Raw genomic sequence first — 15,841 nt, 5'->3', positions numbered from 1 at the left:
GTAGCCTCACCCGTACCCTATACCATACCCTAAGCCGTACCCTAACCCTAACACTAACCCTAATCCTAACCCCAACCCTAAACTACCCTTGACTGCTTTTGCCTCCATTAGATTTCCTAAGCACTAGTGTTTTAAGGAACAGGTTAAAAAGAAAATCCTAATGTGATTTTTTTATAATGTGCTTATTCTTTATCTTATCCTAGTGACTAAAATCTTCTCCATGGCTGGACCCCAAATAATATTCCTTTACGTGCTAAGTGGTATCTAGAGAGTGGGAAAGGTTTAATAAATACCCTAATCCTAACGTGTACCCTAACCCTAACCCATACACTAACCCTAACGCGTACCCTAACCCTAACCCAAACCCTAACCCTAAGACATACGCTAATCCTAACCCATACCCTAAACCAATCCCTAACCCTAACCCTAACCCTAACCCATACCTTACGCCGTACCCTCACCCGTACCCTAACCCTTACCCTAAGCCGTACCTTAACCCTAACCCTAACCGTAAACTATACCTTACGCCCTACACTCACTCGTACCCTAACCCTTACCCTAACCCGTACCCTACACCTAACCCTAACCCTAACCCTAACCCTAACCCCTACCCTACGCCGTACCCTCACCTGTACCCTATCCCATACCCTAAGCCGTACCCTAACCCTAACCCTAACCCTAACCCTAAATTACCCTTGACTGCTTTGCCTCCATTAGATTTCCTAAGCACTAGTGTTTTAAGGAAAAGGTTAAAAAGTAAATCCTAATGTGATTTTTTTATAATGTGTTTATTCTTTATCTTATCCTAGTGACTAAAATCTTCTCCATTGCTGGACCCCAAATGATATTCGTTTACGTGCTAAGTGGTATCTAGAGAGTGGGATAGGTTTAATAAATACCCTAATCCTAACGTGTACCCTAACCCTAACCCATACCCTAACCCAAACCCTAACCGTAACACGTACGCTAATCGTAACCCGTACCTTAAACCAATCCCTAACCTTAAAACTAACCCTAACCCTAACCCTAACCCATACCCTACGCCGTACCCTCACCCGTACCCTAACCCGTACCCTAAGCCGTACCCTAACCCTAACCCTAACCCGAACCCATACCCTACAACGTACCCTCTAACTTACCCTAAACCGTACCCTAAGCTGTAACCTAACCCTAACCCTAACCCTAAACTATACCTTACGCCCTACCCTCACTCATACCCTAACCCGTACCCTAAGCCGTACCCTAACCCTATCCCTAACCCTAGCCCTACCCCTAACCCATAACCTACGCCATACCCTCACCCGTACCCTAACTCTTATCCTAAGCCATACCCTAACCCTAACCAATACCCTACGCATTACCCTCACCCATACCTTCACCCGTACACTAAGCCGTACCCTAACCCTAACCCTAACCCTAACCCTAACCCATACGCTATGCCGTACCCTCACCCGTACCCTAAACCGTATCCTAAGCCGTACCCTAACCCTAATCCTAACCCTAACCTATACCCTACGCCGTACCCTCACCCGTACCCTAACCCGTACCCTAAGCCGTACCCTAACCCTAACCCTAACCCTAACCCATACCCTACGCCGTACACTAACCCGTACCCTAACCCGTATCCTAAGCCGTACCCTAACCCTAACCAATACCCTACGCCGTACCCTCACCCGTACCCTATCCCATACCCTACGCCGTACCCTAACCTGCATCCTAAGCCGTACCCTAACCCTAACCAATACCCTACACAGTACCCTCACCCGTACCCTAACCCGTACCCTAAGCCGTACCCTAACCCTAACCCTAACGCGAACCCATACCCTACAACGTACCCTCACACTTACCCTAAACCGTACCCTAAGCCGTATCCTAACCCTAACCCTAACCCTAAACTATACCTTACGTCCTGCCCTCACTCGTACCCTAACCCGTACCCTAAGACGTACCCTAACCCTAACCCTAACCCTAGCCCTACCCCTAACCCATACCCTACGCCGTACCCTCACACGTACCCTAACGCGTACCCTAAGCCGTACCCTAACCCTAATCCTAAAACTAACCCGTACCCTACGCCGTAACAGCACACGTATCCTAACCCGTATCCTAAGCTGTACCCTAACCCTAACCCTAACCCATACGCTACGCCGTACCCTCAGCCGTACCCTAACCCGTACCCTAAGCCGTGCCCTAACCCTAACCCTAACCCTAACCCTAACCCATACCCTACGACGTACCCTAACGCGTACCCTAAGCCGTACCCTAACCCTAACCCTAAAACTAACCCGTACCCTACGCCATAACCGCACACGTATCCTAACCCGTATCCTAAGCTGTACCCTAAACCTAACCCTAACCCTAACCCATACGCTACGCCGTAACCTCAGCCGTACCCTAACCCGTACCCTAAGCCGTGCCCTAACCCTAACCCTAACCCTAACCCTAACCCTAACCCATACCCTACGACGTACCCAAACCCGTACCCTAAACCGTACCCTAAGCCGTACCCTAACCCTAACCCTAAGCCTAACCCATACGCTACGCCGTACCTTCACCCGTACCCTAACCCGTATCCTAAGCCGTACCCTAACCCTAACCCTAACCCTAACCTATACCTTACGCCGTACCCTCACCCGTACCCTAAACCGTACCCTAAGCCGTACCCTAACCCTAACCCTAACCCTAACCCTAACCCTTACCCTATCCCATACCCTACGCCGTACCCTAATCTGTACCCTAACCCGTATCCTAAGCCGTACCCTAACCCTAACCCTAACCCTAACCCTAACCCTAACCCTAACCCTAACCCTAACCCTAACCCTAACCCTAACCCTAACCCTAACTAACCCTAACCCTAACCCTAACCCATACCCTACGAAGTACCCTAACCCGTACCCTAACCCGTACCCTAAGCTGTACCCTAACCCTAACCCTAAGCCTAACCCATACACTACGCCGTACCCTCACCCGTACCCTAACCCTTATCCTAAGGCGTACCCTAAGCCTAACCAATACCCTACGCAGTACCCTCACCCGTACCCTCAACCGTACCCTAAGCCATACCCTAACCCTAACCCTAACCCTAACCCTGACACCTAACGTACGCCGTAGCCTCACCCGTACCGTAACCCGTATCCTAAGCCGTACCCTAACCCTAACCAATACCCTATGCAGTACCCTCACCCGTACCCTCACCCGTACCCTAAGCCGTACCCTAACCCTAACCCTAACCCTAATCCTAATCCGTACCCTACGCCGTACCCTCACCCGTACCCTATTCCATACCCTAAGCCATACCCTAACCCTAACACTAACCCTAACCTAACCCTAACCCTAAACTACCCTTGACTGCTTTTGCCTCCATTAGATTTCCTAAGCACTAGTGTTTTAAGGAACAGGTTAAAAAGAAAATCCTAATGTGATTTTTTTATAATGTGTTTATTCTTTATCTTATCCTAGTGAATAAAATCTTCTCCATGGCTGGACCCCAAATCATATTCCTTTACGTGCTAAGTGGTATCTAGAGAGAGGGATAGGTTTAATAAATACCCTAATCCTAACGTGTACCCTAACCCTAACCCATACCCTAACCCTAACGCGTACCCTAACCCTAACCCAAAACCTAACCCTAACACGTATGCTAATCCTAACCCGTACCCTAAACCAATCCCTAACCCTAACCCTAACCCTAACCCATACCCTAACCCAAACCCTAACCGTAACACGTACGCTAATCCTAACCCGTACCTTAAACCAATCCCTAACCTTAAAACTAACCCTAACCCTAACCCTAACCCATATCCTACATCTTAACCTAACCCGTACCCTAACCCATACCCTAAGCGGTACCCTAACGCTAACCCTAACCCTAACCCATACCCTATGCGGTACCCTCAACCGTACCCTCACCGGTACCCTAAGCCGTACCTCAACACTAACCCTAACCCTAAGCCAAAACCTAACCTTAACCTTAACCTACCGTAAGCCGTACCCTCACCCGTACATTAAACCGTACTCTAAGCCATACCCTAACCCTAACCCTAACCCTAACCCTAACCCTAACCAATACGCTACGCCGTACCCTCACCCGTACCCTAACCCGTACCCTAAGCTGTACCCTAACCCTAAACTAACCCTAACCCTAACCCAAACTCATACCCTACGCCGTACCCTAACCCGTACCCTAACCCGTATCCTAAGCCGTACCCTAAACCTAACCAATACCCTATGCAGTACCCTCACCCGTACCCTAAGCCGTACCCTAACCCTTACCCTAACCCTAACCCTAACCCTAACCCTAACTCTAACCCCTACCCTACGCCGTACCCTCACCCGTACCCTATCCTATACCCTAAGCTGTACCCTAACCCTAACCCTAACCCTAACCCTAACTCTAAACTACCCTTGACTGCTTTTGCCTCCATTAGATTTCCTAAGCACTAGTGTTTTAAGGAACAGGTTAAAAAGAAAATCCTAATGTGATTTTTTTATAATGTGTTTATTCTTTATCTTATCCTAGTGACTACAATCTTCTCCATGGCTGGACCCCAAATAATATTCCTTTACGTGCTAAGTGGTATCTAGAGAGTGGGGAAGGTTTAATAAATACCCTAATCCTAACGTGTACCCTAACCCCTACCCTAGCCCTAAGGCGAACACTAACCCTAACCCAAACCCTAACCCTAACACGTAAGCTAATCCTAACCCGTACCCTAAACCAATCCCTAACCCTAAAACTAACCCTAACCCAAACCCTAACCCTAACCCATACCCTACGCCGTACCCTCACCCATACCCTAACCCATACCCTAAGCCGTACCCTAACCCTAACCCTAACCCTAACCCTAACCCATACCCTACAACGTACCCTCACACTTACCCTAAACCGTACCCTAAGCCGTACCCTAACCCTAACCCTAACCCTAAACTATACCTTATGCCCTACCCTCACTAGTACCCTAACCTGTACCCTAACCTTAACCCGAACCCTAGCCCTAACCCTAACCCATACGCTATGCTGTACCCTCACCCGTACCCTAACCCGTATCCTAAGCCGTACCCTAACCCTAACCCTAACCCTAAACCTAACCTATACCCTACGCCGTACCCTCACCCGTACCCTAACCCGTACCCTAATCCGTACCCTAACCCTAACCCTAACTCTAACCTTAACCCATACCCTACGCCGTACCATAACCCGTACCCTAACCCGTATCCTAAGCCGTACCCTAACCCTAACCAATACCGTACGCAGTACGCTCACCCGTAACCTAACCCGTACCCTAAGCCGTACCCTAACCCTATCCCTAACCCTAGCCCTACCCCTAACCCATACCTTACGCCGTACCCTCACCCGTACCCTAACCCTTATCCTAAGCAGTACCCTAACCCTAACCAATACCCTACGCAGTACCCTCACCCGTACCCTCACCCGTACCCTAAGCCGTACCCTAACCCTAACCCTAACCCTAACCCTAACCCATACGCTATGCTGTACCCTCACCCGTACCCTAACCCGTATCCTAAGCCGTACCCTAACCCTAACCCTAACCCTAAGCCATACGCTACGCCGTACCCTCACCCGTATCCTAAGCCGTACCCTAACCCTAACCCTAACCCTAACCCATACGCTACGCCGTACCCTCACCCGTATCCTAAGCTGTACCCTAACCCTAACCCTAACCCTAACCTAACCCGTACCCTAAACCAATCCGTAACCCTAAAATTAACCCTAACCCTAACCCTAACCCATACCCTACGCCGTACCCTCACCCGTACTCTAACCCTAACCCTAAGCCGTACCCTAACCCTTAAACTATACCTTACGCCCTAACCTCACTCGTACCCTAACACGTACCCTAAGCCGTACCCTAACCCTAACCCATACGCTACGCCGTAACCTCACCCGTATCCTAAGCCGTACCCTAACACTAACCCTAACCCTAACCCTAACCCTAACCCGTACCCTACGCCGTACCCTCACCCGTACCCTATCCCATACCCTAAGCCGTACCCTAACCCTAACACTAACCCTAACCCTAACCCTAAACTACCCTTGACTGCTTTTGCCTCCATTAGATTTCCTGAGCACTAGTGTTTTAAGGAACAGGTTAAAAAGAAAATCCTAATGTGATTTTTTTTAAATGTGTTTATTTTTTATCTTATCCTAGTGACTAAAATCTTCTCCATGGCTGAACCCCAAATAATATTCCTTTACGTGCTAAGTGGTATCTAGAGAGTGGGATCGGTTTAATAAGTACCCTAATCCTAACGTGTACCCTAACCCTAACCCATACAGCAACCCTAACGCGTACCCTAACCCTAACCGAAACCCTAACACTAACACGTACGCTAATCCTAACCCGTACCCTAAACCAATCACTAACGCTAAAACTAACCCTAACCCTAACCCTAACCCATACCCTACGCCGTACCCTCACCCGTACTCTAACCCGTACCCTAAGCCGTACCCTAACCCTAACCCTAACCCATACCCTACAACGTACCCACACACTTACCCTAAACTGTACCCTAAGCCGTACCCTAACCCTAACCCTAACCCTAAACTATACCTTACGCCCTACCCTCACTCGTACCCTAACCCGTATCCTAAGCCATTCCCTAACCCTAACCCTAACCCTAGCCCTAACCCTAACCCATACCCAACGCCGTACCCTCACACGTACCCTAACGCGTACCCTAGGCCGTACCCTAACCCTAACCGTAACCCTAACCCATACCCTACGCAGTAACCGCACATGTATCCTAACCCGTACCCTAAGCCGTACCCTAACCCTAACCAATACCCTACGCAGTACCCTCACCCATACCCTCACCCGTACCCTAAGCCATACCCTAAACCTAACCCTAACCCTAACCCTAACCCTAACCCCTACCCTACGCCGTACCCTCACCCGTACCCTATCCCATACCCTAAGCCGTACCCTAACCCTAACACTAACCCTATCCCTAACCCTAAACTACCCTTGACTGCTTTTGCCTCCATTAGATTTCCTAAGCACTAGTGTTTTAAGGAACAGGTTAAAAAGAAAATCCTACTGTGCTTTATTTATAATGTGTTTATTCTTTATCTTATCCTAGTGACTAAAATCTTCTCCATGGCTGGACCCCAAATAATATTCCTTTACGTGCTAAGTGGTATCTAGAGAGTGGGATAGGTTTAATAAATACCCTAAACCTAACATGTACCCTAACTCTAACCCATACCCTAATCCTAACTCGTACCCTAACCCTAACCCTAACCCTAACCCTAACCCTAACCTGTATCCTAAGCCGTACCCTAACCCTAACCCTAACCCTAACTTATACCCTACGCCCTACCCTCACTCGTACCCTAACCCATACCCTAAGCCGTACCCTAACCCTAACCCTAACCCTAACCCTATCCCTATCCCTAACCCTAACCCATACCCTATGCCGTACCCTAAACCGTACCCTAACACGTATCCTAAGCCGTACCCTAAGCTGTACCCTAACCCTAACCCTAACCCTAACCCATACCCTACGCCGTACCCTCACACGTACCCTCACCCGTACCCTAAGCCGTACCCTAAACCTAACCCTAACCCTAACCCTAATCCGAAACCTAACCCTAACCCTAACCCATACCCTACGCCATACTCTCACCCGTACCCGAACCTTTACCCTAAGCCGTACCGTAACCTTAAACCTAACCCTAACCCTAACCCATACCCTACGCCTACCCTCACACTTACCCTAAACTGTACCCTAAGGCCTACCCTAAACCTAACCCTAACCCTAACCCTAACCCATACTCTATGCCGTACACTAACCCGTGCACTCACCCGTACCCTAAGCCGTACCCTATCTCTAACCCTAACCCTGACACTAACCCTAAACTACCTTTGACTGCATTTGCCTCCAATAGATTTCCTAAGAACTAGTGTTTTAAGGAAAAGGTTTAAAAGAAAATCCTAATGTGATTTCTTTATAGTGTGTGTATTCTTTATCTTATCCTAGTGTCTAAAATCTTCTCCATGGCTGGACCGCAAGTAATATTCCTTTACGTGCTACGTGGTATCTAGAGAGTTGGGTAGGTTTTATAAATACCCTAACCCTAACGTGTACCCTAACCCTAACCCATAACCTAAGCCTAACACGTACCCTAATCCTAACCCGTACCCTAAACCGAGCCCTAACCCTAAAATTAACCCTAACCCTAACTCTAACCCATGCCCTACACCGTACCCTAACCCATTCCCTAAGCCGTACCCTAAGCCGTACCTTAACCCTAACCCTAACCCTAAGCAACCCTTGACTGCTTCCGCCTCCAATAGATTTCCTAAGCACTAGTGTTTTAAGGAACAGGTGAAAGAGACAATCCTAATGTGATTTCTTTATAATGTGTGTGTTCCCTATCTTATCCTAGTAACTAAAATGTTCTCCATGGCTAGACCCCAAATAATATCCCTTTACATGCTATGTGGTATCTAGAGAGTGGGATACGTTTAATAAATACCCTAACCCTAATGCGCACCCTAACTCTAACACACACCATAACCCTAACACGTACCCTAATCTTAACCTGTACCGTAAACGTAGCCCTAACGCTAAAACTAACTATAGCACTAACCTTAACCCATACCCTACGCCGTACCCTCTCCCGTACTCTAACCCGTACTCTAAGCCGTACTCTAACCCTAATCGTAACACTAACCTAACCCATAGACTACGCCATACCCCCACCCGTACCCTAACCCATACCCTAAGCCGTACCCTAACCCTAACGCTAAACCTAACCCTAACCCATACACTACGCCGCACCCTCACACGTACCCTGACCCGTACCCTAACCCGTACCCTAAGCCGTACCCTAACCCTAACACTAACCCTAACCTATACCCTATGCCGTACCCTCACCCGTACCCTATCCCGTACCCTAAGCTGTACCCTAACCCTAACCCTAACCCTAACCCTAACACTAACCCATACCCTACGCCGTACCCTCACCCGTACCCTAAACCGTATCCTAAGCCGTACCCTAACCCTAACCAATACCCTACGCAGTACCCTCACCCATACCCTCACCCGTACCCTAAGCCGTACCCTAACCCTAACACTAACACTAACCCTAACCCTAACCCTAACCCTAAACTACCCTTGACTGCTTTTGCCTCCATTAGATTTCCTAAGCACTAGTGTTTTAAGGAACATGTTAAAAAGAAAATCCTAATGTATTTTTTTTGTAATGTGTTTATTCTTTTTCTTATCCTAGTGACTAAAATCTTCTCCATGGCTGGACCCCAAATAATATTCCTTTACGTGCTAAGTGGTATCTAGAGAGTGGGATAGGTTTAATAAATACCCTAATCCTAACGTGTACCCTAACCCTAACCCATACCCTAACCCTAACACGTCCCCTAACCCTAACACGTACGCTAATCCTAAACCGTACCCTAAACCAATCCCTAACCCTAAAACTAACCCTAACCCTAACCCTAACCCTAACCCATACCCTACGCTGTACCCGCACCCGTACAGTAACCCGTACCCTAAGCCATACCCTAACCCTAACCCTAACGCTAACCATACACTACAACGTACCCTCACGCTTAGCCTAAAGCGTACCCTAAGCCGTACCCTAACCCTAACCTTAACCCTAAACTATACCTTAAGCCCTACCCTCACTCTTACCCTAAACCGTACCCTAAGCCGTACCCTAACCCTAACCCTAGCCCTAACCCTAACCCATACCCTACGCTGTACCCTCACACGTACCCTATTCCATATCCTAAGCCGTACCCTAACCCTAACACTAACCCTAAGCCTAACCCTAAACTACCCTTGACTGCTTTTGCCTCCACTAGATTTCCTAAGCACTAGTGTTTTAAGGAACAGGTTAAAAAGAAAAAGTTAATGTGATTTTTTTATAAAGTGTTTATTCTTTATCTTATCCTAGTGACTAAAATCTTCTCCATGGCTGGACCCCAAATAATATTCCTTTACGTGCTAAGTGGTATCTAGAGTGGGATAGGTTTAATAAATACCCTAATCCTAACGTGTACCCTAACCCTAACCCATACCCTAATCCTAACGCGTACCCTAACCCTAACCCAAACCCTAATCCTAACACGTACGCTAATCCTAACCCGTACCCTAAACCAATCCCTAACCCTAAAACTAACCCTAACCCTAACCCTAACCCTAACCCTAACCCTAAACTACCCTTGACTGCTTTTGCCTCCATTAGATTTCCTTAGCACTAGTGTTTTAAGGAACAGGTTAAAAAGAAAATCCGAATGTGATTTTTTTATAATGTGTTTATTCTTTATCTTATCCTAGTGACTAAAATCTTCTCCATGGCTGGACTCCAAATAATATTCCTTTACGTGCTAAGTGGTATCCAGAGAGTGGGATAGGTTTAATAAATACCCTAATCCTAACGTGTACCCTAACCCTAACCCATACCTTAAACCTAACGCGTACCCTAACCCTAACCCAAACCCTAACCCTAACACGTACGCTAATCCTAACCCGTACCCTAAACCAATCCATAACCCTAAAACTAACCCTAACCCTAACCCTAACCCTAACCCTAACCCTAACCCATACCCTACGCCATACCCTAAACCATACCCTAACACGTATCCTAAGCCGTACCCTAACCCTAACCAATACCCTACGCAGTACCCTCACCCGTACACTCACCCGTACCCTAAGCCTTACCCTAACCCTAACCCTAACCCTAGCCATAACCCTAACCCATACCCTACGCCGTACCCTCACACTTACCCTAACGCGTAGCCTAAGACGTACCCTAACCCTAACCCTAACCCTAACCCATACCCTACGACGTAACCGCACACGTATCCTAACCCGTACCCTACGCCGTACCCTAAACCTAACCCTAACCCTCACCCTAACCCTCACCCGTAACCTAACCCGTACCCTAAGCCGTACCCTAAACCTAACCCTAACCCTAACCCATACGCTATGCCGTACCCTCACCCGTACCCTCACCCGTACCCTAACCTGTATCCTAAGCCGTACCCTAACCCTAACCTTAACCCTAACCTATACCCTACGCCGTACACTCACGCGTACCCTAACCCGTACGCTAAGCCGTAACCTAACCCTAACCCTAACCCTTACGCTACGCCGTACCCTCACACGTACCGTAACCCGTATCCTAAGCCGTACCGTAACCCTAACCCTAACCCTAAACTATACCCTACGCCGTACCCTCAACCGTTCCCTAACCCATAACATAAGCCATACCGTAACCCTAACCCTAACCCTAACCCTAACCCGTACCCTACGCCGTACCCTCACCCGTACCCTATCCCATACCCTAAGCCGTACCCTAACCCTAACCCTAACCCTAACCCTAACCCTAAACTACCCTTGACTGCTTTTGCCTCCATTAGACTTCCTAAGCACTAGTGTTTTAAGGAACAGGTTAAAAAGAAAATCCTAATGTGATTTTTTTATAATGTGTTTATTCTTTATCTTATCCTAGTGAGTAAAATCTTCTCCATGGCTGGACCCCAAATAATATTCCTTTACGTGCTAAGTGGTACCTAGAGAGTGGGGTAGGTTTAATAAATACCCTAATCCTAACGTGTACCCTAACCCCTACCCTAGCCCTAACGCGTACCCTAACCCTAACCCAAACCCTAACCCTAACACGTACGCTAATCCTAAACCGTACCCTAAACCAATCCCTAACCCTAAAACTAACCCTAACCCAAACCCTAACCCAAACCCATACCTTACGCCGTATCCTCACCTGTACCCTAACCCGTATCCTAAGCCGTACCCTAAGCCGTACCCTAACCCTAACGCTAAACCTAAGCCTAACCCATACCCTACGCCGCACCCTCACACGTACCCTTACCCGTAACCTAAACCGTACCCTAAGCCGTACCCTAACCCTAACACTAAACCTAACCCTCACCCATACCCTACGCCGTACCCTCACCCGTACCCTAACCCATACCCTAAGATGTACCCTAAACCTAACCCTATCCCTAACCCATAAAGTACGATGTACACTCACCCGTAGCCTCACCCGTATCCTAAACAGTACCCTAACCATAATCCTAACCCTAACCCATAATCTACGCCATAACCTCACCCATACCCTAACATGTACCCTAAGCCTTAACCTAACCCTAACACTACATCTAACCCTAAACCTAACCCCTGCCCTACGCCGTACCCTCATCCATACCCTAACCTGTACCCTAAGCCATACTCTAACCCTAACCCTAAACCTAACCCATACCCTATGCCGTACCGTCACCCGTACTCTAAGCCGTACCCTAACCCTAACACTAACCCTAACCCATACGCTACCCCGTAGCCTCACCCGTACCCTAACCCGTATCCTAAGCCGTACCCTAACCCTAACCCTAACCCTAAACTATACCTTACGCCCTACCCTCACTCGTACCCTAACCCGTACCCTAAGCCGTACCCTAACCCTAAACATAACCCTAGCCCGAACCCTAACCTATACCCTACGCCGTACCCTCACACGTACCCTAACGCGTACCCTAAGCCGTACCCTAACCCTAACCATAACCCTAACCCATACGCTAAGCCGTACCCTCACCCGTACCCTAACCCGTACCCTAACCCTAACCCTAACCCCTACCCTACGCCGTACCCTCACCCGTACCCTATCCCATACCCTAAGCCGTACCCTAACTCTAACACTAACCCTAACCCTAAACTACCCTTGACTGCTTTTGCCTCCATTAGATTTCCTAAGCACTAGTGTTTTAAGGAACAGGTTAAAAAGAAAATGTTAATGTGATTTTTTTATAATGTGTTTATTCTTTATCTTATCCTAGTGACTAAAATCTTCTCCATGGCTGGACCCCAAATAATATTCCTTTACGTGCTAAGTGGTATCTAGAGAGTGGGATAGGTTTAATAAATACCCTAATCCTAACGTGTAACCTAACCCTAACCCATAACCTAATCCTAACGCGTACCCTAACCCTAACCCAAACCCTAATCCTAACACGTACGCTAATCCTAACCCGTACCCTAAACCAATCCCTAACCCTAAAACTAACCCTAACCCTAACCCTAACCCTAAACTACCCTTGACTGCTTTTGCCTCCATTAGATTTCCTTAGCACTAGTGTTTTAAGGAACAGGTTAAAAAGAAAATCCGAATGTGATTTTTTTATAATGTGTTTATTCTTTATCTTATCCTAGTGACTAAAATCTTCTCCATGGCTGGACCCCAAATAATATTCGTTTACGTGCTAAGTGGTATCTAGAGAGTGGGATAGGTTTAATAAATACCGTAATCCTAACGTGTACCCTAACCCTAACCCATACCCTAACCCAAACCCTAACCGTAACACGTACGCTAATCCTAACCCGTACCTTAAACCAATCCCTAACCTTAAAACTAACCCTAACCCTAACGCTAAACCATACCCTACGCCGTACCCTCACCCATACCCTAACCCGTATCCTAAGCCGTACCCTAACCCTAACCAATACCCTACGCAGTACCCTCACCCGTACCCTCAACCGTACCCTAAGCCATACCCTAACCCTAACCCTAAACCTAACCCTGACCCCTACCGTACGCCGTAGCCTCACCCGTACCCTATACCATACCCTAAGCCGTACCCTAACCCTAACACTAACCCTAACCCTAACCCCAACCCTAAACTACCCTTGACTGCTTTTGCCTCCATTAGATTTCCTAAGCACTAGTGTTTTAAGGAACAGGTTAAAAAGAAAATCCTAATGTGATTTTTTTATAATGTGCTTATTCTTTATCTTATCGTAGTGACTAAAATCTTCTCCATGGCTGGACCCCAAATAATATTCCTTTACGTGCTAAGTGGTATCTAGAGAGTGGGATAGGTTTAATAAATACCCTAATCCTAACGCGTACCCTAACCCTAACCCATACCCTAACCCTAACGCGTACCCTAACCCTAACCCAAACCCTAACCCTAAGACATACGCTAATCCTAACCCGTACCCTAAACCAATCCCTAACCCTAACCCTAACCCTAACCCATACCTTACGCCGTACCCTCACCCGTACCCTAACCCGTACCTAAGCCGTACCCTAACCCTAACCCTAAACCTAACCCTAAATCATAGCCTACGCCGTACCGTAACCCGTACCCTAAACCGTATCCGAAGCCGTGCCCTAACCCTAACCCTAACCCTAACCCTAACCCTAACCCTAACCCATACGCTACGCTGTACCCTCACCCGTACCCTAACCCGTATCCTAAGCCGTAACCTAACCCTAACCCTAACCCTAACCTATACCCTACGCCGTTCACTCACCCGTACCCTAACCCGTACCCTAAGCCGTACCCTAACCCTAACCCTAACCTTAACCCATACCTACGCCGTACCCTAACCCATACCCAAACCCGTATCCTAAGCCGTACCCTAACCCTAACCAATACCCTACGCAGTACCCTCACCCGTACCCTCACCCGTACCCTAACCCTAAACCTAACCCTAACCCTAACACTAACCTTAACCCCTACCCTACGCCGTACCCTCACCCGTACCCTATCCCATACCCTAAGCCGTACCCTAACCCTAACCTTAACCCTAACCCTAACCCTAAACTACCCTTGACTGCTTTTGTCTCCATTAGATTTCCTAAGTACTAGTGTTTTAAGGAACAGGTTAAAAAGAAAATCCTAATGTGATTTCTTTATAATGTGTTTATTCTTTATCTTATCCTAGTGACTAAAATCTTCTCCATGGCTGGACCCCAAACAATATTCCTTTACGTGCTAAGTGGTATCTAGAGAGTGGGGTAGGTTTAATAAATACCCTAATCCTAACGTGTACCCTAACCCTAACCCATACCCTAACCCAAACCCTAACCGTAACACGTACGCTAATCCTAACCCGTACCTTAAACCAATCCCTAACCTTAAAACTAACCCTAACCCTAACGCTAACCCATACCCTACGCCGTACCCTCACCCGTACCCTAACCCGTATCCTAAGCCGTACCCTAACCCTAACCAATACCCTACGCAGTACCCTCACCCGTACCCTCAACCGTACCCTAAGCCATACCCTAACCCTAACCCTAAACCTAACCCTGACCCCTACCGTACGCCGTAGCCTCACCCGTACCCTATACCATACCCTAAGCCGTACCCTAACCCTAACACTAACCCTAACCCTAACCCCAACCCTAAACTACCCTTGACTGCTTTTGCCTCCATTAGATTTCCTAAGCACTAGTGTTTTAAGGAACAGGTTAAAAAGAAAATCCTAATGTGATTTTTTTATAATGTGCTTATTCTTTATCTTATCCTAGTGACTAAAATCTTCTCCATGGCTGGACCCCAAATAATATTCCTTTACGTGCTAAGTGGTATCTAGAGAGTGGGATAGGTTTAATAAATACCCTAATCCTAACGCGTACCCTAACCCTAACCCATACCCTAACCCTAACGCGTACCCTAACCCTAACCCAAACCCTAACCCTAAGACATACGCTAATCCTAACCCATACCCTAAACCAATCCCTAACCCTAACCCTAACCCTAACCCATACCTTACGCCGTACCCTCACCCGTACCCTAACCCGTACCCTAAGCCGTACCCTAACCCTAACCCTAAACCTAACCCTAAATCATAGCCTACGCCGTACCGTAACCCGTACCCTAACCCGTATCCGAAGCCGTGCCCTAACCCTAACCCTAACCCTAACCCTAACACTAACCCTACCCTAAACCAATCCCTAACCCTAAAACTAACCCTAACCCTAACCCTAACCCTAACCCTAACCCTAACCCTAGCCCTAACCCTAAACCTAACCCTAGCCCTACCCCTAACC

Source organism: Eubalaena glacialis, chromosome 5 (genome assembly GCF_028564815.1).
Source record: "Eubalaena glacialis isolate mEubGla1 chromosome 5, mEubGla1.1.hap2.+ XY, whole genome shotgun sequence".
Lineage (NCBI taxonomy): Eukaryota > Metazoa > Chordata > Mammalia > Artiodactyla > Balaenidae > Eubalaena > Eubalaena glacialis.
This window is presented reverse-complemented; position numbering follows the sequence as displayed.